Source organism: Lactuca saligna, chromosome 5 (assembly GCF_052625555.1).
Source record: "Lactuca saligna cultivar CGN05327 chromosome 5, ASM5262555v1, whole genome shotgun sequence".
Lineage (NCBI taxonomy): Eukaryota > Viridiplantae > Streptophyta > Magnoliopsida > Asterales > Asteraceae > Lactuca > Lactuca saligna.
In genome coordinates, this window is record NC_136421.1 from 71,338,658 (window position 1) to 71,366,033 (window position 27,376).

Sequence of the window (27,376 nt, forward strand, 5' to 3'; positions counted from 1 at the left end):
TTTCACTTCTTTTTTGGAGAAGGAGTTGATGTAGATGATCCAGCTTGTGCCTTTCACTTCTTGGGAGCTTTAGCAGGTTCAGACGGACCCTCTTTACCACTTTGTTTCATTTATCCTTTCTTGCATCCTTTCTGCCCTCCTTTCTTTGGTTTGTTGGCTTCAGCAATGATTGATTGCATCTCAGGAGTTAAGGGACAAAACCCTGAAGCTGGAATTGTTCGGTAGCCTTCAAGAAATTTGCTGGCAGCTGGTACATCACGAAGCATGGATTCAGGTATCGAGCCAACAAAAGCGAACTTAGAGTTGTGAGCAAGAATAATGCCAGTAGTGTGAAAGGTTGAAATATTAGCCATCAACGAATCTTGCATAACCAGAATTTGAAGCTTATCGATCGCCCTTTGAACAGTTATAGTCCAGAAGCGTGCACAAGAAATTTCCCTGTGATGAGTAGTAGAATGGGTGCTTTGAATAACGTGTCCCCAGAGAACAACACCACAATCAATGTTGAGCCATGTATAAATCCCATAGATGATCGCCATAAAAAGCTTGCTAGTACAATCCGATCCTGTTACACATTCAGAGAAAGCCTTGGATAATATGGTAAATAGCTCATTCCACTATGGTGGCAAGTTAGGTTTTCTGAACGTTGAAACAACAGTTAGGGTTTCCTTGTACCCTATTTGATAGAACATATCCAAGAAGGCTATGTTGGTGATAGATTCAGGATCAATCATGTCATTTGATTGAGCAAGCCCTAAGACTGAGCAAAAGTGAGATTTGGAGATGGATGTTGTTTTATTGAGAACTTCAAAAGTGATTCTCTGTTTTTCCTTGAGATAACTTGTAGACGAGTAAGCTTTTGACAGAAGAGACATCGGAACGCTTTCTGTCTTAGTCAGAGCAGTAATCAGTGGAAAGTACTTCAGGAATTCAACAACGGGAAAAAGATGATTGTCATGCTTGTAAGGATCAAGATCGATCACCAGGTTTTGATTAGGCTTGATGGCAAGAAGCAGTGATAGCACTGTTTGTTCTTGGATTGAAGGAGTTTTAGATAAACCTGCCATTGATGATTTCTTGAAGAAGAGGATGATGAACAATAGAGAGCTTTTTGATCGCCGAAATTCTTTTAGACTATTTGTGAGTGGTAGAGAGAGATGAAGTGTCAAAAACCCTTTATACCATTGGTTTAGTAAGAAAAATCTAGAGAGAGATTGTATTAGGTACTGAAAAGTTTCCTGTAAAAGTGCAGCTGACAACAGTTACGTCAGAAAGTGCATCAGGTGGCGGTAAAGTAGATGCCCATTCAAATTTTCACGCGCCCATTTGAAATTTTATCCATGAGAAATTGTCGTGTCAGCTTCACCTCTTTCGCAACTTAGCTAGTTATCATCATTCGCATTAAAACTGGGTGAGCTCATTCACATCAGATGATAGATACGCACCTTCGCAACTGTTTTATGATCCAGAGAGTAATTGTGAGTACCACAAACCAGAGTTTGGAAAACCACAAGGATCTTCATGCTAGAGTGTGCCAAAGATTAAGAAATAAATCAACAATATATTATGGGATTCTAGTGATGTCTGATTAGACACGAAATTGTTGGATCTCGGGCATAAATCTCTACCTTCGAAGTCAAGAGAGACTAAGAAGTGTCTGTGCGGTTTCCCGTTGAATTATGATCAGTTTTTTTGATAAGAAACAGTGAAAGGCATCTTTTCTTTAGGCTTAAATGGAGGTTGTATCTTCAACTAAACTCCGTAACTTGATATAAGTACGAACACTCGGATGAAGTACTTGTGTGACCAGTATAGTCAATTGAACAAGTAGCTTTGGAATTATTTTCGTGACTTGGATAAATGTAGAAATCTCAAGAAAAAAAATTGGATCTATTGGGAAGAAATGCCTTAGGTCTAGGGCATTCAATTACGATCTCACAAAAGAAAAAGAGATTTCTTGGTACAGTCCACGAAAGTGGATTTTCGTTAATTCATTGGTGAAAAATCTAGAACATTTAATTGTTCACTGTCAATTCATAAAGGGTGTTGAATTTTGGGTTTCACTCGGTTCATGGTTGAAAGAAACTAAGATCACTAACACAGATGTTATCTAACCGTAAACCTTAGTGGTAATTTCTAAGAGTCTCAAGGGTTATGATCATGAATGCGAAAGTGATGGAGAAATATGGGGATGGTTCCATAGAAATGAATGTACCTCTGCTATGCGAAAGTGACCAAGCAAACAAATCTTAACGCAAAGTGAGAAGAGTAAGGTAGTTCATGATTATGTGAATTTGCAGCCTGATTCGGAAGAAACGATTGGTAGAATCTGTAACAACCCGTCATTTCAACTCATCAAAGATCGAGTCTTGTAACCTCTTTGAAAAAGGGATTAGAATATCATCGAAAAATGAAGTATTCAAAAGCTCTGTTGGGAGTACGCTATGTAGTAAATATCGTCTTAAGGGTTTCAAACATATAAATAATGCAAAAATCCGAGTTATAACGAAGAAGTTATGACCATTCTAAGTTTTACGACAAAAATCGGCGATACGAAGTTACGTAAAAACGCAAAGTTTCAATAAAACACTTTCTGACCTTAGGTGTCTAAATGAAAGTTACAGATATCGTTAAACTAGAAACGTGCATAAAAAGAACGCTCAAATCGGACATCGTATAAAAAAGTTATGAATTTTTAAAGAAATTCCTTAATCACTTCATTTTAATAAATAAATAATAAAAATAATTTCGGAATTTGCCGACGGAATCTAAACGAAAGTTGTAGATCTTAGTCTCACCTACGCGTGGATATAAAGAACGTCGAAAACGGAGTTCGTATGAAGGAGATATGAATTTTTGAAGTTTGATAAATAATTAATATATATTTTTATTCAAAATTATGGTATTATCCGAAGCCTGAGTCACGCAAGTACGCCCAGCGTACTCGAGGCCACGGCCTCAGATCATCCACGTCGCCCCTATGTGAGCCTACCCCCCCCCCCCATCCCATCCGAAGTCCGAGGCAGTCGAGGACTCGGTCATGCGTGACGTACGCGTACGCCCCGCGTACCGAGGCGGTTCCAGCCCCCTATAAAAGGGATGCGAGGGTTCCCGGAAAAATTGCTCATTCTCTCTCTCTTTTCTTGCGTTTTGCCTCTTTTTCCATGCTCGCACTACCCCGAAGCCTTGGTCATTTTGTGCAAGTCCCGAAGGTCGACTTTACTCCCGAGAAATCCCGAGAAAATCCGCTTTTTCAAGCCAAAGTTCCGCTCGATTTTCGTCACACCTTCTTCAAACTATCAAGTGAGTTCATACCCCTTTCAAACACACTTTCAATATATTTTAAATGCTTTTATACTCTATAACGGGGGGGGGGGGGGGGGGGGAATACAAGTAAACATACGATTATTATCGTGTATTTTATAAAGTTTCACTTCATTTGTTGTTATCAAATAAATCAATTGTAATTCCTCACTACTATTGAAAACTCTTGTCATACTTTGCATGCATTAGACTTATACAAAGTATATAGTGATTTCAAAGTACCTTTCGTTGTTAAGTCATTTTATACATTCTAAAAACTTATGATTTTTGCTTTGTCAAACATTGTGAAAAAGGATAAACTTTCCATACAAAACTATCACTTTAATGCGGACTTAGTTGAGAATCCATGAGACGTGTATATCTTCAAACACCACTTTTCTTTATTAGAAAGTAATGCTATGATTTGAAACATATCAATGTTATGATTTGAAAACGGTTATAGTTTGCTTGTATTCCCCCCCCCCCCCTGAAAACATTGAAAAACACGGAAAAGGGCGTAGGGGTATGAACTCACCGGACGAGAAATGTGGCGATTTCGGATGCTAAACGTTGGTTCGGGGCTTGCAAAAGCACGAGGTTCCTAATTATAATGTAAAGATACACATTTGTATCTAATTAGGACTTAGATTGATTATTTGATTGGGACAATTGCTTCTAGTCGTGAAAACACTCCGATACAAGTGTTTGGAGGGACCCGGGTGACATTTAGGGACACATATAGTTAGGATATTGAATTGGGACATCAAAGGAACACCCCTTAGGGAGTTTACGGCCACAAGACCCATTCCCCATGAGTTTACGGCCGTAAACTCATGGTGTGGTCAATTATGGGCAAAAATGACTTCAAACACTTAGGGGAATTTTTCTAGGTTTGGTTCAAAGTTTTGGAATGGATTTTTAACATCAAAATGACACATTTATGGGATTTTACGGCCTAGCATGGGCTCCTGGCCATAAACTCCTTAATTCTCATGAAAATGGTGTTAAATGGTGTTAAAACAAATCACATGTGATTGCTAAAATTGTTTCATGACCTTACATGCATTTGTATGAAGTTTTGAAGAGGTTTTTGGAGTTTACGGCCAATGAGACCCCTCTCATGGCCGTAAACTCTCTTAGAGAGTGATTTCATGTGTTTTAATGCCAAAAAACTTGTTTGTAAGGACTTCTAAAATTCATTCCAAGGCTTTAGGGTTGGTTTAAGGACATTTTGGCATGTCTTTATGAGTTTATGGCCAAAGGTTATGTGCTTAGGTTGTACACTCCTATATGTAATGTGTTTGATGTGTTTAAGGTCTCCATACCATTTTTAGATGATTCTAGGATTTACCACAAGGTCATTGGTTGAGATTCAAGGCATTTGGACATGTTTAAAGGCACTAAATCCCCCTTTTAGAGGAGTTTACAGCCCAAGCACATGCCTTGGCCGTTTGTCCCCCAAAAATCATGTTTAAAGTGTCCAAATGCTAAAACCAATATTCTACAAGTCATATCTAAGCCTTGTTTGTGATTTGGAAGGGTTTAAGGGCATGAAAACCCCATTTACATGATTTTACGGCCCAAGCTTATGCCTTGGCCATAAACTCCTCCAAATGACTCAAAATCAATGTTTTAAATGTTATAAGTCCTTTCCATGAAGTCATTAAGCCATATCTAAAGTCCAAATTTGCTTAGGAGGGGTTTTAGGGCTTAAAAATCCATGTTATATGAGTTTACGGCCCATGAAGGCTCCATGGCCGTAAACTCATGAATGTGGTCTTAATCCATGCTTTGAACTCGAATTTGAAGGCTAAGAAGGTTACAATACAAGCTAGGGAAAGTACCTTAGAGATTTGAGGCCTTAAATTTAAGTTTTGGACCCTTAAACTTGGATTTAGGAGAGAGGTTAGAGAGAGAGTAGAGAGAGGAAGAAAAAGCTTCAAATGAGTGCTTAAACACGTTTATATAGGTCCTAAAACTTGGACACGGTGGAATTCTACCCGATACCGGCATTAAACGAGGCTTTCGGTCGCACCTGATTAAGTTTCCGTCACCCGGCGGGGACGTTTCTAAAACTTATGAAATAAATATTTTGGGCTAATTACATGAGTTCCTAAGTGGTTTAGACACTCATTAAATTAAAATGAACATATAATTTTAAATAATTTAACGCAAAGTGAAAACGGAACGAATTTGATAACGGTGGATTTTTCGGGTAGAACGGGTTTTGGCGATGAACAACTTCGGGTTGTTACATGCAAGTCCTGTCTATAACCAGAGTCTCCTGTTCGGAGAACATGTCAAATGTGTATAGATCTATACGAGAAGTCATGATCCCGCGCCCTGACTGTTAGCTACAGTCCGTCCTTTGGGGTGACAGTTGTCATAACGCTGCGACGCCTGAAGAACGTCGTTGCAGGCATATTACGTTTAGTATGGTTATAAAACTCATCGGATCTACAATTATTATGGTATTATGCTTTTATGAACGAGTAGCTATTAAAACTATTCTTCATCTAACAAATGCGATCTTCGTATAGCTTTATTATATAAAACTATGACACAACTTTTAAGAACGTCGGTTTCTTGCGAATTTCGATCTTAGAGACTGCCAGTTATGTTAGGAAAATAAGGGTTTTTCTTGTATACAAACTGAACAACCAATAGGAAAATAAGGGATTTTCCTGGTGCAATTGTTTACAACTTATAACACGAACATTCATATGCAATTCATACTTTTATAAGAAAATAAGGTTTTTTCTTGGAAAACACAACAATTCATATCTCAACCATTAGGGAAAATATGGGATTTTCTGGATCTAATACATTCATTTTCAACACAACAAGTCATAACTCTTTACATTTGAAATACTGCATTTTTCTGGAAAACATACACCCATTTTGGAATGGCATTCAATTTTTCTAAACCACTTACGAACTCACCAACTTAATTGTTGACACTTTTTCTTTGAAATAACTTGTATTCTTAAGGAACCGCTAAGCAGGTTTGGAAATCAACTTTTGGGATTAACGCGCTGGCGTTAATTACTTCTTTTGAAAGATGTTATGTATTTATCTTTTGAACATGTAATGAATACAATTATGTAAGCATCTTGGAAACTTTAATATATATGGTGGTGTGTACTTTCCTTTCTATGAACTGTTATGATACTGAATATGACGTCCTCCGCCCCCGAACGGTTCCGCCGTTCTGGTATGGGGGTGTGACAGATTGGTATCAGAGCTTTTTTTATAGGGAGTTAAGTATATCAAAACCATTTCTCTTTGATATACAACTATAAACTCAACTGGGCACAAACACTCTGAGAAGAGTCATACTTTTGAAATTAAATTTATTTAGTTTTAAGGTAAGCATGCACTCATTCCATAACTAATAACAGTTTCATATCGAATAACTTTAGAAGTATTATAAATAAGTTGTGCAGTACAGGTACGCCTTGGGACATGTAATCAGAACTGGGAAGAATATAGCCTGATCAACTATATTTGTCAGAGAGACGATTAACGTATGCCAAGGAGTGTCTGCAGTGGACAACAATTTTAAAACTTACCAAAAGCACATCATTACATAATACTAAGGGAGTTTTTGTGTTGTCATCAACCATTAAACTTAAGAGTAAGTTTCATGTGCTTTAGCTTATAGTCAATTCTTAACCCTATTCTCGTACAAATTCAATGGCGGGATTCCATCACCCCAATGACCCCTACTACCCCAACCAAGGTAATGGAGGATGGATCAAAGAAGATCCTGAAGAAGACGAAGAGCCTATAGAGTTGGAGGAAGGAGATGACTCTGGCACAGACTCAGAGCCAGAAATTATCAATCCACCAATCCCACAACCTCCCGTCCACGTGAGGAACTTCCAAGGACCCACTCCTGTGTGGGGAAGTCACCTCCATCATTTGAGCCAACAACAAAGCTTACGCCCTCCCTACGGTATGTACCGAGACTTCTATGATGTCAGAGGTGGGGGATCAGCAGACCGAGCACTTCCGGTCATGGTTGGCAAACTCGCCAACCAGTGCTATCAATCCGTAGTACAAGCCAACCGAATCCGAGAGGTCAACATGGAAGTACAAATCCACACGGCCGACATCAACCGCCTATATATGTTACAGAACGACATCCACCTTCGCGCCGAAGCATTCTAAGCACAAGCAAATGCAGCCTTCGCAGAATTGAGGGAACAACAAGCTGCGTTTGATAGGCGCCTCATGGAGTCGAAGCAGTCCGACACGGAATTGAGCTCCAAACGCAAACCGCACCGCAAGTAGTACTTGCCCGACTCTCAATTTTTGTTATAAATTAGGACTTCGGATAAAAGTATTATTTTGTTTAAAATTTTCTGTAATCGGAGGCCTTTAGAAAGGTCAAGAACTTTTGTCTAGACCCCGCTGTAACACAACTATATGTTTAATATATATAAGGGCATATCCCTTTCTTGTTGTTAATTATGTGTAGTTCGTTCAATTCATAAGTACATCTATTCAAACTTTATTTTCAAGCTCAAAACACTGTGTTGGCCAAACCCAGTTTCTTAGATCTATTAAAAAAATTAACTCAATATCATTCAACTCTAAACTACCAAAACTTATAAATCTTTCATTTTCTTTTGGCAGTGTGATGCCTCCTCGTCCAAACCTAAGGCCCAGACCGGGCACGACACCACCTCCACCACCAACGTATGATCCGGCCATGGTCCAGGCTGCTATCATAGCAGCAGTAACTGCAGCCCTCTCGCAAATAAACTCCAACGGAAATGGAGGGGCAGGTAGCAGCACGAATCATTCAAATCATGGCACTAGTCGTGGTCAAGTAAGGTAATGTACTTACAAGGAGTTCTCTAACGCTAAGCCAAAAACTTTTAATGGAATTGGAGGAGTCATTGCGCTAATGCAATGGTTCGAAAAGACCGAAACAGTTTTTGAGATCTGATCATGCCAAGAGGCAAGCAAGGTTAAATTCGCTGCTTCGACCTTCATAGATCGAGTCCTCACTTGGTGGAAAAGCCATGTGAATTCGGTGACGCTCACTATCGCCAACGCCATGAGTTGGGAGGATCTAAAGGTTCTACTACTGGAAGAATACTGCCCAAGGGGCGAAGTGCAAAAGCTTGAGCAGGAGCTCTGGAATCCGAAAATGACTGGGTCTGACCTAGTCGCCTACACAGCTAGGTTCAACGACCTCACTGCATTGTGCCCTACCATGGTCAACCCATAATCAAAGAAGGTTGAAAGGTACATTTGGGGGTTGTCACCCCAGATTCAAGGGCATGTCCTAGCTTCCAACCCTATTACCTACAACAGCGCTAAACGCCTGGCTCAGCGACTCATCGACCACGGAGTAAAACAGGGTACCATTGCAGCAACCGCAAATCCATCTAAGGAGGCTCAGGGCCAGAGTAGGCCTTGGAACAAAAGGAGGGGACAAACCCTCCAGGAAAACCCCAAGAAACAACAAGTAGTAGCGACCGACGCTATGACTGTACCTACCAACCCTGCCCCCACAAGCTCATATAATGGGAAACATCCCAAGTGCAACCAATGCAAATTCCACCACCACGGTCCTTGCCATGATCTTCAATGCACCAGGTCCAATAAGAAGGGACATACAACCTGCTATTGCAAAGAGCCAACCCAACCATCCGCCCCCACTGCTAATACCGGAGTAAGCCGTGCCTGCTTTGAGTGCGGAGACACGGGGCACTACCGCAGGGACTGCCCAAAGGCAAACAACCGGAATACCGGCGGAAGGGGCCGAGTTTTCGCAATGGGACAAGATGAAGCCATTGCGGACCCTATTGTTGTTACGGGTATGTTTCTTCTCGATAACTCGTATGCATGCATTTTGTTTGATAGTGGAGCGGAAAGGAGTTTTGTGAGTCACGACTTTAAAGGCCTGCTAAAATCAATACCACAATCATTAAGTGAACCATTCATAGTAGAAATGGCCAATGGGAAAACCAAAGGCACTAAGGAGATATACTTAAACTGCACCCTAACTTTAAACGATAATCCCTTTTCAATCAACCTCATGCCAGTCTCGATTAAGAGTTTCGATGTCATCGTTGGCATGGATTGGCTGAGTTCTCATCATGCGGACATTTTATGTTACGATAAGGCCGTTCGCCTTAATCTGCCAACCGGCGAAACTTTCATTGTCTTGGGCGACAACCCCAGTACCACTCTTCGTATCATCTCAAGTATCCAAGCTCAGAAATGCCTACGCAAGGAGTGTCACGCGTTTTTGGCACATGTTGTAGATGTGAAACGCGAAGTTCGGGACGTCAAGAATGTGCCCAACGTATGCGATTTTCCCGACGTTTTTCCCGAGGACCTTCCGGGAATACCGCCCGCGAGACAAGTCGAGTTCAGAATCGGTATGGTTCCCGGAGCTATCCCAGTAGCCAAAGAACCCTATCGATTAGCCCCGACAGAGATGCAAGAGCTATCCAGCCAACTGAATGAGCTACTTGGAAAAGGATTCATCAGGCCGAGGCGGTTCCAGCCCCCTATAAAAGGGATGCGAGGGTTCCCGGAAAAATTGTTCATTCTCTCTCTCTCTCTTTTCTTGCGTTTTGCCTCATTTTCCGTGCTCGCACTACCCCGAAGCCCTGGTCATTTTGTGCAAGTCCCGAAGGTCGATTTTACTCCCGAGAAATCCCGAGAAAATCCGCTTTGTCAAGCCAAAGTTCCGCTCGATTTTTGTCACACCTTCTTCAAACTATCAAGTGAGTTCATACCCCTTTCAAACACACTTTAAATATATTTTAAATGCTTTTATACTCTATTAGGGGGGAATACAAGTAAACATACGATTATTATCGTGTATTTTATAAAGTTTCACTTCACTTGTTGTTATCAAATAAATCACTTGTAATTCCTCACTACTATGGAAAAATCTTGTCATACTTTGCGTGCATTAGACTTATACAAAGTATATAGTGATTTCAAAGTACCTTTCGTTGTTAAGTCCTTTTATACATTCTAAAAACTTATGATTTTTGCTTTGTCAAACATTGTGAAAAAGGATAAACTTTGCATACAAAACTATCACTTTAATGCGGACTTAGTTGAGAATCCATGAGACGTGTATATCTTCAAACACTACTTTTCTTTATTAGAAAAGTTTCATTTCACTTGTTGTTATCAAATAAATCACTTGTAATTCCTCACTACTATGGAAAAATCTTGTCATACTTTGCGTGCATTAGACTTATACAAAGTATATAGTGATTTCAAAGTACCTTTCGTTGTTAAGTCCTTTTATACATTCTAAAAACTTATGATTTGTGCTTTGTCAAACATCGTGAAAAAGGATAAACTTTGCATACAAAACTATCACTTTAATGCGGACTTAGTTGAGAATCCATGAGACGTGTATATCTTCAAACACTACTTTTTTCTTTATTAGAAAGTAATGCTGCAAGTCCTGTCTATAACCAGAGTCTCCCGTTCGGAGAATGTGTCAAATGTGTATAGATCTATACGGGAAGTCATGATCCCACGCCTTGACTGTTAGCTTCAGTCCGTCCTTTGGGGTGACAGTTGTCATAACGTTGCGACGCTTGAAGAACGTCGTTACAGGCATATTATGTTTAGTATGGTTATAAAACTCATCGGATCTACAATTATTATGGTATTATGCTTTTATGAACGAGTAGCTATTAAAACTATTCTTCATCTAACAAATGTGATCTTCGTATAGCTTTATTATATAAAACTATGACACAACTTTTAAGAACGTCGGTTTCTTGCGAATTTCGGTCTTAGAGACTGCCAGTTATGTTAGGAAAATAAGGGTTTTTCCTGTATACAAACCAAACAACCAATAGGAAAATAAGGGATTTTCCTGGTGCAATTATTTACAACTTATAACACGAACATTCATATGCAATTCATACTTTTATAAGAAAATAAGGGTTTTTCTTGGAAAACACAACAATTCATATCTCAACCATTAGGGAAAATATGAGATTTTATGGATCTAATACATTCATTTTCAACACAACAAGTCATAACTCTTTACATTTGAAATACTGCGTTTTTCTGGAAAACATACACCCATTTTGGAATGGCATTCAATTTTTCTAAATCACTTACGAACTCACCAACTTAATTGTTGACACTTTTTCTTTGAAATAACTTGTATTCTCAGGGAACCGCTAAGCAGGTTTGGAAATCAACTTTTGGGATTAATTAGCTGACGTTAATTACTTCTTTTGAAAGATGTCATGTATTTATCTTTTGAACATGTAATGAATACAATTATGTAAACATCTTGGAAACTTTAATATATATGGTGGTGTGTACTTTCCTTTCTATGAACTGTTATGATACTGAATATGACGTCCTCCGCCCCGAACGTTTCCGCCGTTCTGGTTTGGGGGTGTGACAGAATCGATTCATTAAGGCTTCAACAAAGAGTCGTCAAGGCTTCAGACAACATGCAGTAGCATGCTTCTAGGGAGACGTAGCTAGTACATAGGTAAAGAGATTTATACCTGCCCCATCATATGAACTGAGAGTAATTACGAATGTGTTCCTTCAAGAGCTTCTCAATTATCTAATATTGTTGATATGTTATAATTTTGTGAAAATGAAAGAAATAAAAATAAACACAAAGAAAATATTTTTGTATTTTTGTTTTTCTAAAAAAGAAATAAAATAGAAAGAAACAAACTATCTTTGAATTCGTAAATGGGCATCTTTAATCTTTTTAGGTTTAGGCACTACTATGGGTAAAGATCCGCCCGATTTTGATTTGCACATATAGTACAAATACTCCCATTACCACTTCTTTTTCTTATGCCTATTTTTTTTTAATTCACACATTTCGTAAAATAGTTGACGGCTTCATGCATATTACTCGATTGATTAACATAAGACTTTGAAATAACTTCTACTTACAAAAAAGGTTTTCTTTCAAATCAAATAACAATATGAATCATTTATTATATAAAATAGATATATTATCGCTTGTTTTTTTAACGGAGCCTAGATACTTCAATGTAGTAGTCCAATTAAGCTAACCATAAATTCTTCTAATTGATAATAGTAATTTGAATCCCCTCCATAAATGGAAATAACATCGTGATTTGGATTGAATCGCGATGAAAGAATCCATTAATGAGAAGTTAATTGGATAAGTTTAATGAATTCGTTTTTGATATTATACGTTAATAAGGAAAGGAAGACAAACTCTTGTTTAGTGAAAAATAAAAGAAAATCCTTTTTTATAAGTTAGAAGGAACTTGCTATGAAAAAATAAAAAGTATTGGAATCTACACATTGATTCTTTTTTTTGAAACGTATGCATCAATTTGAGATTTTTTGATAAAATTTAAAAACAGAAGTAATTCAGAAACAAAACTATGATAAACAATAATATATATAATATACAAAAGGATATAACAAATCCGTATCACGAATGAACAGTGGACTGCGAGTCACTACGAGCGTTTGCACCAATTCGCAGTGTCAAAGTAAACTACGAATTAGTGCGAGCATTTGCACCAATTCGCAACGGTAACTTTATGAATACGAAAGTGGTTTTGGAACAGATTCAGCTTCCATCATTCCTAAGCCTTGAATAATTCTATTGAAGGTTGTTTCAGGCAAGGCTTTCGTGAATATGTCAGCTAACTAATCAGCGGATCTCACGAAGTGTATTTCAATGTTTCCATCTACCACATGATCCTTGATAAAAGGATACCTCGGTGCTATGTGTTTTGTCTTTGAGTGTTGCACTGGGTTGTGACAAATAAAAATGGCACTTTCGGAGTCACAATATAATGGGATTTGTTTCATATATTGCTTTTTGGATTGCCAACTGACAAGTTTGCCCTCCAGAAATTGGCATCCTCCAGTTGTACTCTTTCTATCTAACCCGCATCCTCCAAGGTCAATATCCGAAAATGCTTGCACAAAGAAACCAGATTTCGATGGGTACCATATTCCAAGTAATGATGTTCGGTTTAGATACCGGAATATGTTCTTTACAGCCGTTATGTGAGGTTCTCGAGGATTCTCTTGGAACCTAGCATAATACCAAACAGAAAACATGATATATGATTGACTAGCAGTTAGATACATTAAAGAACCTATCATTTGACGATAGAGTGTCATGTGTGCACCCGGTTTATCCAGAGATGGAGTAGGTTTCATTCCGAACGCATGGGAACCTTCGTTTGAGTCACCTACCATCCCAAACTTAGTAAGCAAATTCTTCATGTAAGCTTCCTAATTAATAAAGATACCTTCCTGTCACAACTAGTATTTCTAGCTAGGAAATTTTGTTTTAATGTAAACATCAACTATTGTAAGACTTGTATTCTAAGTGGATATCATAATCTATATCAAACTCATCCAATTGAATCAAAACTCAATCATGAAGTCCTGAACCTAATACAATGCATCTCATATACTTAACAATGGGTCTGAAACCCTAAAAATATCGGTTCAAACTTAGTAAGGACCAGGATCTTCTTATTGGGCCTAATGGGCCAGAAAACCTTTCATTTGATGATTTGGGGCCAAAGAACCCCATTTGGGCTCTAATTGGACTCACATTCGTCAAACCATAACATTTGGGCCTTAATGGGGCTAAAATGTCTCACCTTGTTTTCATGGGACTTAATGGGTCGTGAACCACTTTCTTGAAACACTATTGTGCTGTAAACCCCAGCCCTTTACCACCTTTGGGCCGTAAACCCTCAAGAAGGGCCCAATAGACCGAAAATTTTCAACTTGGGCCTCACAATGTCAAACGTGAGCTAGTATGGCCCAAAGGTTTTCTCTTCTCTTTTCTTCTCCCTTATTCTCGGCCCAACTAAAAAAAGAAATGAAATTTGGAGACATATTAAGAACACAACACTTCATTAATATCCCTCATGCAATTAATCTTAATACACCTCATGTAATTATACAATCCCATACTTCCATACGATTTACATTGCATGTATCAATGCAATGTATTAACCATAATGCATTAACCACTAATCTCTCTCTATTCCTCTCTAAATTCGGCCAAGATCCAACATCACCACCAACACCTTGCAAATCACACTTATCTACATTTTTCATAAGATTTTTATTGAATATTTATTAAAATCAATTTCTAATAAATAATCAATTATATCAAGTTGTTGTTAATGTGACCCATTAGTATGATACGTTATTTAGCAATATCACTTTAATATGACTCATGAGCATACTAGACCTTTCACTTAGGAAAAATCCTTAGGAATAAAAATAGAAAGAAAACCTACTAACATGTATTGCGAAGAAATCCATGTAACAATACTGTCAGCAAGGATGACTATGATGACCCTTAGGATAGATCCTTAGGGAAGAATAAAGAAGAAAATGGGATGGGTAATCGGGTTAATTGTTTGATAATTAAACATATTAACCTTATTATTGTGGGTTGAAAACCCTATGTACTCACCAGGTGTCCCAAACCTGACCGACCCAACTTCTTTGAATCATAGGTAGTAGTACAAAGGTACATGAATGATGAGAGATTCAAGGAGATGTAGACTCCTAGTCTCAAATATTGTAAGGACTATTTATGTTTATGTTTTGTATCAATTATGACATCCGAAGATTTTATAAATCAATAAAAAAACATTTCTTCGGAAATACTTTTACGGGACCAAATTCCGTATTTATGAATATACTTTGTTTCAAATAAGCATAAATAAAAAGTTTTAAAATGGCTGTAAAAATGGGGATGGCATAGAAGAAGGAGAATTAGGAGGTGGATTAGGGGAATGGGAACCGAGAAGTTAGGGACGATCGAAGGCATTGAAGTAGAGAGAGAATGAATAAACATAATACCGTCAGTAGGGATGAGATGATCGTAGTCAATCAGAGAAGGAGGGGTTTAAAAATCAATGTAAGGAAAGTGATCCTCATCAAACACTACACTAAAAGAGATAATGATGCATTGCATCATAAGATCACGACAATGATAGGCTTTGTGATCAAGAGAAGAACCAAGATAAATACAAGAGGAGGATCGCGCAGCCAACTTGTGTGGGGAAGTGGAAGCGGTGTTGGGGTAACTGAGGTAACCAAAGACATGAAGATGGTCATATATGGGAGAGAAACCATACAAATCTGAAAGGTAATTTTATACGAGAGGGTCGTCGTAGGAAGAATATTGAGGGTATGAACGACGGTTAAAAGAGATTCGGTCCAAAAATTAGGGGTGGGGGGATGTTTCAAAGAGGAACGTTCGAATGATGTTATTTTACGAATGGAACTTTATGCTTTGTCGTTCTATTGATACGTACAAGGAAAAGAAAAGAGAATTTGAATCCCATTTGTTTGAAGAAGGGCCAATTTATGTTGATTGTAGAACTCACGACCGTTATTGGATTGAAAATATTTAATGTCGGTTTGGAATTGATTTAAACATAAGCATGAAAGTTGCTAAAAATAGAGAGAACTTAACATTTGTTACATAAAGGGAAAATCCACAAGAAATGAGAGAAATTATCCAGAAACAAAACATAGTATTTGAAATGACTAATACTAACAATAAGAGATGTCCACAAATCAAAGTGAATTAAGTCACAAGAAGTTTTTGAAGTAGAATGTTTAAAAGAAAGACAAAAAATGCTTCCCAATTTGACAAGAATCACACGCTGGAAGCTTATATGTACTACTAGAAATAAACTAGGTAGAATGTAAAAAAGTAACGATAGAAGACCCGAATGACTAAGACGACGAAGCCAAGTTGGAAGAGAGATAACGACAATAGATGTGGCTGAAACTATGAAAAATAAAAATAAGCGAGTACAAATCACCCGTACTATCGTTGTGACACCCTATTCCGAATTGTTTCTCATTTAGACGTGGGTGATGTAATTTGGATGATCCAAGTATCCGATTTTTGTTTTGGAGCTAAGGGGTAATTCGGTAAAGTGTCAGTTCGGGTTTTATGGAATTGAATTCTTGTTCAGGAATTTTTATGGTAGGTATGAGTTGATAAAAGTGTAGAGCTTCTCATTACCTTTTCGTGGATATAACGATCGTCGAATTTGGGTTTATAACGAAGAAGTTATGGCCTACGGAGTCTTTTAGGGTTTAAGAGGAAACCCTAGTACGCGGGGCGTACATAAGGAGTACACGGAGTGTAGTTTGGTGTACACGTAGCGTACTGCAAAGGATGGATCAGGAGTGCGAGGCCTCTTCCTTTGGATGTACGAGGTATAGTTGAAACCCTAATTTTAAGTGTGTATACCCTATTTAAGCATCTTAAGTCTTTAGGATTGGCCTGTTTACCAGCCCCCAAGCCTCCTAAACCGTAAATCATCCCTTAGCCTCCATTAATGTGCATTTGAGCTCTTGTGGAGAATTTAGGGTTGTTTGCTCATTTTTAAAGAGATTAAAGGACGAAGGTTCATAGCTTGGTGAGGAACTTAGAGATCCTAAATCATTCATCACTTTGCAAGCTCCTGGAGGTATCAAGTTCAAATCTTGACTTGTTAATGCTTAGATCTCTTCTTGTCAAGGTTTTCATGATTTTGGGTCCCTTTGTTGTATTATATGACTAAGCCCATAACTATTATTGTTATGTGCACGACCCATGAGTAGCATGGTCCATTTGGGTTGCACTTCACCGAAACAATTTGTATAGATAATCTTTTGAGAAAAGTACGTCTATGGTTTATTAATATATTGTAAGTTATAGTATATTAATATGAAATAATATTATTTAATTAGTATTGATCAAGAATTAATTTAGAATTAATTTAGTGGTAAAAAAGAACTAATTAAATATGGACTCTTATATATAGGATGGGCCAAGTTCATTTTGGTTGGGCTAAGCTTGCATGGATAGTCCATGGATTTTTAACCCATGGATCCTATGGAAATGAAAGGTAATAGGTATTAGGGTTTACATGGATGTAACCCTAATCCTCCATACTATATAAAGAGGTCTTTGGCACATGAAATGACACTAGTGTGTGAGAAAACAAGAGTGGGTCGATTTCTAGTGTGATTACTATTCTCTCAAGTTTTCCAAGGTGTTTTGTAGATGTGTGATTCCACTTGAGGCATCCATATTATTGGTGCTAGGCTCTTGAGCTTCCAAGGAATTAACCACAAGAAAAGGTATGTCATCCCACTAAGTTTTATATTACAAGTAGCCCATGGTATGTTAGTTAGGATGAGAACCTTGGAAAAATCATATTTGCATGTAGAATAGAAAAAATATAGATCCAAGGTTTCTAGGGTTGCATCTACACCATAGGAGTGTTGGAATGCTCAAAACCCATCAGTGGTATCAAAGCCTAGGCTTGTTTTCATTATACATGATGCAAAATGCTTTAAAAAGTTAAAAAAATGTTCACTATTTAGTGGACTCGCCGAGTCCAAGTATAACCTCATCCTACTCGTCAAGTAGGTTCTTGCACTCGGCGAGTATGAGGCCCTGTGTGCAGATTTTCGAGTTTTGTTGCGGGAAATGAACTAGAATCAGTACCCTAAACTATTTTGGACTTATAAAACCTGTTTTTGGTGTGGTAATGATTATGTTGTGACAACCTGAAATTTCTTTTTGTGTCAACTATTTAAAATCAATCAAGTCAGATTTATTTATGCCATCATTTAGCAGTGTTTTGGGTCTATTTGGGTGATCTAAGCCCAGTACAATCAAGGTTTGGGTTTAAGAAACGAGTCTTTCTAAGTCATAACTTAGCATCCGGGCCAAACACCCCTTCGAGAGGAGTGTATGGCCGCAAACTCGAGTTTACGGCCATACACCCCCACTCCACCCCCATGGCCGAAAACTCATCCCTATATAAGGGATACTTGGCCTTCATTTGTCATTTTACACACTCCAAGTCTAAAACTCCCTCCCTCCCTCTCTCTCTCTCTCTCTACATCCATCAAAATTACTTCAAGATCTTCAAGAAGTAAATGTTTCTCCATCTTGATTTATGTTTTAATCCCTTACCTAGTTGTGAATCCATGTTCCTATCTCATTAATCTCATCTTTGACTAGATCCTCATCTCTCACCAAGAACACCAAGAACACACACTAGTTCTTGGTGGCTAAAAACCCACTTCAGGCATCCTAATAGTATGTAACTGCATTCTATGCTTCTTATCTACTAGAAATGCTTGTTTTTTTTGCCTTGAAATCGACCCAATAAGCATGAACACGAAGGGTTTACTGCTATAAACCCATGTGTACGGCCGTACACCCCTCATTACTCGCAAACCCTAGTTTTTGGTCAAGGATTGGCCTTAAACTCTTCTTTAAGCCATGCATGGTACCTAAAACACTTTCGGGAGGCTAGAAAGGACCTTAAAACACCTCAAACCGCACCCATCATCAAGAGTGTATAGCCGCAAACTCCTTGGCCATACACCCATGGGCTGTAAACCCATGGAGCAAAAACTCTTGGGCCACAAACCCCATTGGGCCGCAAACCCATGACCGTATACCCCTTGTTGTGACCGCAAACTCCCCTCCTTCAATCTCATGTAATTTTAACACTTAGTTTCAAATGTTTTCTAGTCTCTAAGGTGATTTCCTTCCATAATTAGTGGTGTTATACCCTCATCTAATACATATATGTGTTGCTATATGTTAAATAGGATTCGTTTGTGTCCGAGGCTTCATTTGACACTCAGCATTCCTATCGACTTACATTCGAATCCCACGTCAAACAGTGAGTTCATGCCCCTACGCTTTTACGATTTTTAAACGTTTTCAGGGGGTGGGGAATACAAGCCAAACATAAAGGTTTTCAGTGAATCAAAACTTATGGAGTTTATACAAACCAACGGTTTTCATAAAGCATTTAGATACTTTATCGCTTTTTTATTATGTGGATCATAAGGGACGTTTTCTAAATTTAATTGCATAGTTTTCAGAACAGTTTCACGAGCATAACAGTCAAACTATAATAGGTATAGTTTGGGGAATTTCATTACCGGTTTTACAGATATAAACTACTTACACGATTGAACAAATAAACTATGAAAGATTTAGTTTATGACACACATTACAAGAGTACAATAGTTAATAACTATTTAAGTATAATTATTTTTACTCTACAATACGTACATAGAATTCAAGTACAAAAGAACATCACGTTTCATATATTGTTACTCGTAAGTTGTTAACCTAGTTGAGAGACACGTCCTTGGGTGCTTACAAATTTAACTAAGGTGTTGTTTGTTTTTTGTCTGCAGATCTGCGTGATCACTTCTGTCTGCGCCGTGCAGACCACGCGTAGACATATGCTCTCGTAGACTGTTTGTTTTTTGAAAGTGCACAGATCTAAAAACGTCTGCGCGAGGTCTTCTTGGCGCAGACATGGACCAATGTCTTCTAACGTCTTCACAAGTTCAATAAACCTAAACTAAAACTTAAAAAAAAATACTTATTTTTTTTTCTTTCGCCGCCTCCCACATCTATTATGTTGAAAGAAAACACCTTTTAGATTTCTTGCTTATAAGTGATTATAACTTTTTTTATGCTTATTTAATTATTAATGTATATATCTTTTATTAATTTTTTCTCAATAATATTAAAAGAAAAAAATACAACATAAAAACTATATTTCTACTTTTATGATTGCGACCAAATTTTTTTTAAAAAAAAAGTGATATGCCTATTGAGACCAAAAAACTGAGTCATATTAAAGTTTTTATAAAAGCAATGCATTTCGATTCTAATATAAATTATATAAGTCATTAATAATTTTTGTATATTAATAATTTCTATTCTAATAAAATTGTCTAATATATTACTAATTTTCGCAGTTCATAATTTTATAAGGAAAAAAGGACTCGGTGATGAGCATTTCGCACGATACGATGAACCCAATGTCTCGTTTCAAAATAATAATGTGGTCGTTGATGCACAATATATATTGAATTGTTTTAAATGTTATTGTTATTGTAAAACCAAACTTTTTTATTGTAAAACTAATTTAGTTGCATAAATTTTATTTTCAGTGTTGTATAATTATTATTATTAAAATTTTGGTGTTGAAAAATCATTTTATTTAAAGTTCTGTTTATTTCAGCAGTCTGCAGATGTTAAAAAACAAACAGTCTTCTTATTGCAGACTGAAGACGTTTGGTCCATCTCTTCTGCTGCAGAGGCTTGCAGATGTGGTCCGTAGACTGCAGACATTTTGGCTTCAGAAAAACAAACAACACCTAAGTGGAGGACTACCCTTATGAACCAGAATCTCCTGGAGGGAGAACGTGACTTTTGTGTATAGATCTCTATGGGATTGACTACCCCACACCTTGCTGCTTGCTACAGTAGGACCGACAGGTCTATGGGTGACAAAGTCATAAAGGATATTGGCATCAGATTCACGTCGTATCAAGTTTAGTATGGTCATAAAACTCGCTAGTAGTAACGATATATTTACGTAATAATATAATTCTTATGAACATTTTCTTTAATAACATAAGTGTGATACTTATGCCTTTCAGTTTCAGAACCATTAAAGCAACAACACATGCATACAAGGGGAAATACGGGATTTTCCCAGTTAAACTTCAGTACTTTACATACTAGTGGTAGCTAGGGTTTTCAAAACAGAACGTACATTACATACTAGTGGTAGTCAGGGCTTTCAAAACGAATCATACTTCACATACACTAACAAACAAACATGTTAGAAAATATTGGATTTTATTGGAAAGCATGCATATATTTTTCTTATAACTTGATAACAATGGTTTTCACCTACAAACAATCTTATGAACCCACCAGCTTTATGCTGATACGTTTTCAAAATCGCTTGTATTCTCAGGACAACAGTACACAGGTACTCTTGCTAGCTTTTGGAGAAGACGGAGCAATCGGAATCACATCTCTAACTTATTATACTTTTTATGTATACAAACTTGTTAACAAAAAGATGTAAATATTCATATTATATTGTAATGGTTGTGTTTACTTTGATTACTATGATGCAATTGTTGTGATACTATACATGACGTCCTCTACCCCCGAACGTTTTCGCTGTTTGTTTTATGGTTTGGGGTGTGACATATGCAAATCGATTTTCAATAGTTATTATCAAATTTTCAAGTTTTATATATGTTTGTATGATTCTTGAAATTGTTGATATGAATGTTCATACTTATGAGTTTTAGTAGATCATATGAATTATTTGCAAATTGTTTGTTAGTTTAATTCTTGATCTAAATGTCAATTAATGGACTCCATAACTAGTCCTCCAGTTATGGAATTACAAAAGTCTTTTATTTAAAAACCATCAAAAGTCATAATTATAGAAATGAAAAGTTTTTGAATAGTCTCAAAACTTGCTTTCAAATTTTGGAATTTGTAAAGTCTCACACACACTTTAATTCCAAACCCTAGAGTTTTAACAGTTAAAATTCAACTCTTATACATTATAGTATTATAAGTTAATTATATATATATATATATATATATATATATATATATATATATATATATATATATATATATATATATATATATATATATATAAGAGCAAGTCACTCTTAACGTTAGTAGGCCTCATTCACGAAGCATGTCTATTAGGGGGGGAGGGGGTATAAGGTTCTTGCCTATAAAATGCTGGCTTAATGGCTGTCCACTCTCACCCACTGCTTCCTTGGTGGAGGAGGGCCGTTAGCCTAACGGGTAGGACAAGGACTATAATTCTCATTATAAGTATAATGATAAATATAAAGTAACTAAACCTTTTATAAATTCCCAATCTTAATTACTTTAGGAAAATGTGAAGTTTGTTCTAACCCATGAAATTACACTTTGTACCTTACCAAGTCGTTGGTGGAGCATGTGTGGGTAACCGGCACACTAACATGGACTAGTAAGAGTGGAAAAGGGTGACTTAATGTTTATCATAGATCGGTGGAGCGCGTGTGGGTAACCGGCACCTTGATTAGGTGATAAAATTAAGGGTACCAAGTTAATTTTCATGGTTATTCACACCGTGTTTGTGATCCTCGGCATCACAGTCACAAACTTGAGAAGGCACAATCGAGATTTAAACATGCCATTGAAAAGTTAAATGAATCTCAAAAGATCTAGGAGTTTCAATCCAATTAAAACCTAATACCTATTTCGTTTTTCATGGTGGAAATTGATGAATCGTCATTCGTCTACCTTCAAATATTTTGTAACTTGGATTACGGCATCCCTCTTCCAAGTTATAAAATATTGTGTTGGGTCCTAGCCTTGATATTTCATATTAGGTGTTATATTAAGGACTTAAAGCAACTAACTTGAATTTTTCCCATTATAGATGTCTGGTTCAGACAACTATGGTCTTCCCAAATCTCTTCGAACAAGCTTTCCTAATGAAGATGGTGTCCCACGATTGGATCATGGAAATAATACTTCTCTTCCTCCACCTCCTCTAATTATTCTCACTTGCCCACGAGCTCGAAGGCTTGAAAAGTTCAAGATCACTCAAGCCCTACTTGCAATGAAACATAAAGATGGAAAACATGTGTGTACTCATGTCTTAGAGATGAAGTCTCACATTGATAGGTTGAGAATGTTAGGTGTTGTTTCCCCAAGGAAGTTGGCTATTAACTGGGTTCTTCAGTCACTCCCTAAGTCGTATAGTGAGTATATTAAGGACTATTATGTGACAGATCACGACATGACCCTTATTGATCTTTCTTATTTGCTTGTTGCTGTCGAACCAGAAATGTTTTGGTGCACTAGAAAAGTAAATTTGGGTGGAAGGTCTATTTCTCAAACTTCCATGGAAATTGACAATGGTAACATTGGAAGCCCAAAAAAGCTTTCTCTTTTCAATGGAAAGGGATCGGCCTTGGTCAACCCGGTTGACCAAAAAGTAAAGGGAAATCCCAAGTGTATGATAGTCCTATGTACCATTCCCAAAGAGTCTATATGTTTTTATTGTCAAGAGAAGGGGAATTGGTTGCGAAGCATTCCTGACTACCAGAAAGATCTGAGAGAAGAAGAATCAATAAGTTTGACTCTGCTTCAGGTAAGTACACTATCTAACTCTGTTAAGTTTCTAAATGTTGATTCTTAATACATGATGTGTCTAGGTTGCGTTTTGATGTTTAGCAGGATCAAGCAAAGGGAATGAAACTTAAAGGAAGAGTATGTTGAATCTGATCACGAAGATGGATTTCAATCACATGGTTCGAAAATCGGATTTTTGGATTTTTGAGCTGCTGCCTAGGAGTTATGATAGATTGCTAGGAAATATGTAATAGCATAGTTTCATTTAAAGTTGCATTGTAAGGAAAATGTTTTTCCGCATTTTATAAATAAATAAAATTTTGTTTTGCTTTATTTTATATCTCCTTGCAATGGCATTTATGAAAGATTGATGTTTGTATGTTTCTAGAAATATTAGAAATATGAATTTGATTCTTTCATTTATGGTAGTGTCTAAATTTACCAAATAAGGAAAGATTCTCATCACCCAAGTTTCAATTGGACAAAAACTTGGAATCATGCAAGTTGTATTGTATGATGAATGAGAATTTTCATCTTTGGAAAATTAAGACTAATTCCTTGTTCACATGTATATGTGAGTCAAGGAAATGACCAAGGGATCGAGTACACATTCTTGTGCACTGGTCAAGTCCACCACAAAGATCGATAAGACTATTTGTCATGATTTACTAAAGTTCAGTAAATATGGTTATACTTACAAGTTTAAGGATAATTCTAAAACATTGGAAAAGTTTCATTGTATGGCAAAACGAATGAGAAGAATCAAATTAGTCAGAAAGATAAAAGTTTCTCAAATTTGAAAATATGGGAGAGTACTTTAGTATCATGTTTTATGATCATCTTAATGATTATGAAACCATATCATAATTGATCCTCTAAGGACATCTTAGTGCATATTTATGGATAAGAAGAGGAGTCATGAATTGTTGAAGTGGTTAAATCAAGAGGATGAGTCATACTTTGTTCCAAAACAATTCTAAGAGTCATGCTCCAAGATTGTAACTTGAGTGACATATCTTAAATAAATTTTATAACACTTGTCGAATGTAGAGTAAAATATTTTCTACTCTTGTACATTTGAAATTGGTAAGCTGTGATGTTTTGGATAAAAGAAAGACCAACTAAGGCTAATTGTGTGAAGTGTTTATCTTGATAAAAATCAGCACTATCTCTTGAATATTTGTTTGTCAAGGAATGGTTCTTGGCAAGAGAGTCTTATATGTTAAGAGGACAGTAGGAGTCTGATATGTGCATGTTTAGCCCTATATTTAGTATAGATTTTTATCATTTATTAGCTAATTAATTGCATATTATGGACAAAAGGTACTTAATTATGTTTGAATTATATTTTCAGTCCAAAAGAGAAGCTCGGAAGCAAAAGGAAGCAGGAGCAGCTACCGGGAAACTTTGGAGTGAACAAAAGAAGAAAGGACCAAAAATCACAAAGAACTCGATGAGTATGGAATTGACTCGATGAGTTCCCACGAAGCTTCGCGAAGCAGAAGAGTCCTTACCTTGCTATACATGGGAATTTAATGAGGGACTCGACAAGTCGGTTTTGGACTCAACGAGTCGGTTCGAATCTATAAAAGAAGTCTTCCAGATCGATACGAAATTTTTAGAGAGAACCCTAGAGAGAGGATTTGCAATTCAGAACGAAGAGAGGCATCTGGAAAAGTGAAGATCCAACCCAATTCCAATTTTGAAGGATAACTAAGGCATAATTTGATTTCTCTTAACTAGATCTAGTACCTAAACCATGTTTGTGTTATTAAATTTCGTTTTTGAGTTTTCTACTGCCTTAATCATGAGCTAAAATTTTTTAGCTTCTGTTTGGGTAAGAAAATTTTGAGCCTATGGTTTGATTCATGGTAGTATTAACTTTAAATTGGTGATTTTGTTGAATTAAGCTTGTTAAATATCCTTATGCATTAACCATAACTATTTTATGTTAATAGGAAGGCAATTAGGCTGCATGAAAATCTCTTAATTGTTTACCTCATGTGAATTTATGTGAACACTTTATTATGTGCCTAGGATTAACAATTGTGAAACTAGGATTAATTAGAGAATGGGTAAGTTAATGTGTGAGCTTGTTTGATAAACCAACAACAAGAGGCTAATTGAATTATTAATTTAATTAACCATTACAAGTCTTATTTAACCCGAATAAATAACCTAGAGAATTAATTAATTTAGACAACTGACCACTGCTTGAATTAGTTTATTTTCTAAGGATTAGCGAAATCGAATGTGAATCTAATCACCTAAATTGGTAGCCAATAAAAGGTTAATCCATTGCACTATTACCATTAAATCAACCATAGGATCAATTGAGTTGAACCTGAACAGAAGTCCCTTTAGATATTGAATTTAGTTGGTCTTTGCTTGCTAAGTTGTTAGTTAGTTATTTAGTTTAAATGTTAGTAAGTTTCTAGTCTTGAAAAACTAGAGAAAACCCCTCTTTTATTATTTGTTCTTAGATAATTTTAGTAATTAGTTTAATTGTTGTTCCCTGAGTTTGATACCTTGCTTACTATATCTATGCCACCAATTGACAGGTACACTGCCTTTGTGTGTTAATTTTATAATTAAAAGCAGGTTTAAAACTAGTTGAGTTCACACACATCAGAGTCTAACACATCCTAAAAGAGTTTCAAGAACTAATCAAGAATAAAACCTGTAGTTTATCACTAGCGCACGACTTAAGGTTTGTAACCTATCGTGTTGACATATTCTTATTTATGTGCTCATTCCAGTTAAAGTTGACTATGCATCTGAGTTCTACAAGTTTTAAATTGTTTGCATAACAATGTGGAAGAAATGGTAGGCTTGTGCTTCCAAGTGGCAAGAAGTTAATATTGCACAAGTTCAGTCCATATGAGTTTGGATTTGTCACTATCCTTGTCTTGTGGTTATGGTTTTGACAAATTCACAAGGATAGGAACACATACATCATAAAATCTAAGTGGCATAAGGTTTCTAACCAATTCATGAAAATGATGGTGAGGAAACGCTTTCACTAAGTAGATCTTAAGTAGATGGCAATTGTGATATTTTCATTCTCAAAGTCATTAGTGGAGCATGTGTGGTTAACCGGCACACTAACATGGACTTGTGAGAAATGGCAACGGTCTAAACAATTGAGACTAAGATTACGGCATCCCTTTTCATAGTTCTAAAAAATTGTTTAGATACACATGTAAGCTATTTAAGAAAAGGTGTATGATTTTGATAAAGTCTTATCAAAGCATCTCGTATCAGAAATCTGAACTTTTGTAAGAAAGTCAATAAAGTAGTGATTTCTAGAAGTCCAGCTGATTTCTGGATACATGTCAAAGCTAGTGGGATCATAAGTGTTATGCTAATAATTATCATGTTAGTGGGAGCATGATTATTATGCTTAGTATTGCAACTTACCAATGTTAGTTATAGAAAACAAAAGGGTTTCAATTCGTGAAGTTGCGGGGGTTGAAAAGTTATTTGCTATAATAAAGGGAGAGGAATTCATATTTCATTTTAAATCTAAAAGCTCACATTGTGAGATTTCTATCAAATTTAATCATGATTACATTATTTGCGTTCTAAAATTTGATTATGATTACGACATCCCTTTTCATAATTAGAATTATGAGAACATGGAAAATTATAAGAAATATTGTAGCATAAGACTAGTCAAGTATCATGTCTTTATGTGAGACATCATGAATCGTGTCTTGTATGCTCTGGATATAGGATCGATTACATGTGCTATAATACTTTTCCATTCAAAATTTTCCAAATGCCTAGGGCATAAAGAGGGAAAAAGGAAGAGAACCGGATATAACTGAAATGATTAAGCAACTTTCGAGGACAATCTGAGGATTACCAAAGATTGGTTACTCATGGACAATTGGAAGTATGATGTAAAATTTTGAAGGACCATATTGACATATTCTGAAAAGAGGCAACTCTTGTTCAGAAGTGATAGTCAAAATGGGAATGTGGAAATGGTTCCATAGGTGGAAGTTATTCATTAAATCTATGTAAGATTAGAAAACCTAATGCAAGAAGGATGTTCAAAGG